The sequence below is a fragment of the Cavia porcellus genome, unplaced genomic scaffold, assembly GCF_034190915.1.
Source record: "Cavia porcellus strain 051 isolate PalLab524CR breed Dunkin Hartley unplaced genomic scaffold, mCavPor4.1 scaffold_28, whole genome shotgun sequence".
In the NCBI taxonomy this organism is placed as follows: Eukaryota; Metazoa; Chordata; class Mammalia; order Rodentia; family Caviidae; genus Cavia; species Cavia porcellus.
The window spans coordinates 21,637,675-21,641,736 of NW_026947511.1; positions in this window are offsets into that span (position 1 = coordinate 21,637,675).

The following is a 4,062-nucleotide window of genomic DNA, read 5'->3' on the forward strand; positions in this document are numbered from 1 at the left end:
TCTGTGATTACATCAAAGGCTGAATTTTATGAGCAAACGAAGCACTGTGAAGACATGAAGACATTTTCTAATGGAAACATCATAACTAGAAGCAGATTTCTTTAAAAGATATGTTTTGAAAATGCTTAAATGTCTTAGGGGCCCCAGTGTCTTGCGAAGGATTCTGGTGGTCAGCAACTGTGTTCCCAAGCATCTCAGACATCAGCAAGCCCTGCTCCAGGGTGGGATGCCAGCCAGCTTGTGAAATGTCACTGCAAGAACTTTTGGCTGCCTTAACTGCCTAGAGCAAATGTTTGTTTGCTGCACTACGCGAATCAAATGCTTTTGTGTGAAAACACTTACTAGAGAAACAAATGTTTGTTTTGGTAATTGACATTTGGACTGTTGGAACATTACCACTTAGGATATTGGTCTGAGAAATATACATTTAATTTGGAAAGCACCAGTTAAGATCAAGCACCAGGTAAGACATAAATCAAGACTGGAAGTCATTGAGGTTGAAACGGAATCCACATTTTTCACTTCCTCTTGTCAGAACTGAATAGGAAAATGGTGCCTTGTTTTACATGTTGCTGTATAATGTTACTGAACAAGAGTATAAAAGAGCGGTTTACTTCCTTCTAAAAGTATATGACTTATAAATTATCAAAGATAGCAGCAAGAGTGTATTTATCTAGTATTAATATTTAAAGGCCATTTTCCTATTGAATGTACCACATGCTCCATATTAATCTTTTAGATTAGACCTAGTACAAATTGATGTTTTCTAAATGGAAAATTTCTTCTTGTAGTTCACTTTATTATCTATGCTAACTGGCAGGAGGAAAGGTACAGATACTCCAAAACAGCAGGAGATGCAGAAATAAGCTTTGGCTTCTGAGAGCATTAAATTTTTTAGTAGCAGAAAGAAACTAATTACATTTTAAGAGAGAGAGACATTTAAGAGAGGTTGGGTGACAAAAGGGTCATTTATATATTAAACATATTATATGTAGCTATAGATGATCCATAAATAGAAAGTCAGATTATACTAAGTTTGAGACTGAGGACCAGAGCTAAAAATTTTAATTAAAACATTTTATTTATTTTTAGTTCAATATACAAGTAAATGCAAATCCATTAGGGTTTTTTGCCTTTATATTTGAGTTTTTCATTCTTGTGAAAAACTGCAATATCTAAGTTCATCTAACAACTTATGAGTTGAAATTTATATTTAAGTCACTATATCCTTTACAGTACAAAACAATTATAGCTCAAATTCCTTTAGCCCTATTTGATCTTTGCTAATATAGATACATTTTGAAAAGAAGGGTGAGCTAATATCAGTTCAGAATAGCCAAATGGGAAGAATCATTCACTACAAGTTCAAAAAACATGATTTTGTATCCTGAATCCACCCATTACTGTTTCCATTTGTAAATTTCATGAGAAAGATAAGTGATATAATGCATGTATATTTGAAGTACTTTGAGCTCCCCAAGTACTTAATAATTCAAAGTATTACAGTAAATTCCCATTTATTCTGAATCTAAACTACCAGAAAGCTGAAATGATGAGAATTTTTTGTGCAATTTACAAAATGGTAATGTCCCTGGAGCACTAGGAGATTCTAAATTCTTTTGAACAGTCACAGAAAGATTAAATTTTGTTCAGCATAATTTTGTGGTAAGAATGTTTGATAGAGTTCTAATTCTTTGAAGATAATAATTAATCCATGTATAGCCTGTGGTTATTCTCTTTTTAAACTTCAATATAGAAACAGCATCTTTGCATTTCCAGGAAACTTTGGCTTTGTGTTTTTAGCCTAATCAGACCCTCAAATGTATAGCACATCATAAACTTTACAGAGTTTGATAATGGATCACATCTGTCCTACTTTATTAGCTATAAATGATTCAATGTGGTTGCAAGTAAAAGAAACTTACTCAAGTAGGTTAAGGCAGAGAGAGTACTTCATACTATGATACTTGGCTCTCGGAGAACACAAACCTTGCTGGGGCACACACAGGACTCATGGACTGGGAAGCCTTGGGAAACCTGGGAAACTTAGGTTTTTTCTCCATCTTTTATCTCTATCCCTTGTGCATACCTGCTTTATTTATTTATTTATTTTCTGAGTCTTCTAGCCAACTTTTCCCATTCTTTCCTCTAGGTAGGAAATCTCACCCTTTATGGTAACAGATACAATTATGAGGTCAGGCATTAGAGATACCTACACTCATCGATGCTACTTGAATTGTAAGAAAATAACATAGGCTTCAAAACACACCCCTCCCCACACATCAACCTCTGTGTTCCTCAAGATCCTGACCCAAGGAGGAAGGGGAAGATCATGGCCTATGTGAATTAACATCCACCATGGACTGAAACAGAGGCAGGTAGACAAGAGGGCTCGAGGGGTCTGGGAGTCCTATACCAATAGTTCCCAAATAATTTGGACTCAGAATTCCTTTACATATAACCTTAAAAATTATTGAGGATGTCAAAAAGCATTTACAGTATTTATGTGGTTTATAGTTATCAACATATACTATATTAGATATTAAAATAGAGAAATTTAAAGCTATTTAATTTTAATTCATAAAAATAATGAATAAACTCATTGTATGTTACTATTGGTAATATTTTGAAAATTGAATTGAATTGAAAATGACTGTATTTTCTACAATAAAAAAGATATCAGTGAGAAAGGTAGACTTGCGTTACATTTTTGCAAATGTCTTTAATGTCTCTTTTAATGTCTGGGTTGATAAAAATAGCTACATTCTCATTATCTACTTTTGAACCGAATCGGTGAGGTGCTATTTTGGTTGAATGTAGGAAAGGGATTTTACAGGGTATGTATATGGGGAAGGAAGGAGTATTTTAATAATCTTTTCACACAAGCAAGGATATTGCTCTCTGGTATTTATTATACTAAAACCTGACAAGTAATACAATGCCGAAGAGGAGACCATATCAATAAACATTTTCTACTCAGTTACAATTCAACTTGTACTTTTACTCCTGCACTATTTTGTAATACTATGTACTAGCTATAGACAGATATATGTTTATTTTGCTTTGTTTTTTGAGTCTTACTATGTAGTTTGTGTACTCACTATCTATATATGTTTCTTTTGTTTTGTTTTTTTGGAGAGAGTCTTGCTATGTAGTTTCGGCTGGCCTTGAACTCACTGTGTAGCCCAGGTTGGCCTCTGCTTCCTGCCTTAGCCTCCTGAGTGCTGGAATTACAGGCTCAGCTATAAACGAAATAAGTTATACAGACTGTACAGATGTCGCTCCATTTCACCTTGCAAAATATTTAAAAACCACTATTTTCAGATATTATTGCCAATTTACCAGAATGGTTTTTAAGTATTGAGAAGCTGTCATATTCATGGCAACAGATCCAAGTTCTCTAAAATTCTAATTTTCACTTTCAAGTAAATTCATAAATTTTAACATTGGCAACAAATACTGTCAATTGTATGTATTAAAGTGACAGGCTGACCTAATTCATTTTTGAGAAAATGCACTTCAGATATACAAGTCTGAGTAACCATTATTTGTCAGCTGTTCTTTCAAAAACAAACAAACAAAAAAGAACCCACAGAGTTGCTCACAACTCAAGAAGCAAACAAGGGCTTTCCCACAAGACACAGTCATCAGACTTCAGTTTGTACAAGTGCTTTTCCTTCCCCAGTACTTGAAACAGAAAGTAGACCTTGTCCATGCATGGTTAGTGCTCTGCCCCTTAACTATATGTCCAGGTCTTTTAAATTTTTACTTTGAGATCGAGTCCTGCTAGGTTCCCAGGCTGGCCTTGAATTTGGGATCCTTCTGCCTCAGCACCTTGAATAGCTGGGATTATAGGTATGTACCACCATAACTTGCTTGCCAAAGCACTTATAGATACTTCCTCTTTTATCATATAGAACATTAAAGACACATGTAATCATGGGTTAATATTTAATGAAATTAATAAGTATTAGCTGTTTCATTAAGAAAGATAAATGAACTTTTTTTCCCATATGCACTGTGGTGATAAATGTGAAAACCACTAGCACAATCTGGTGTATC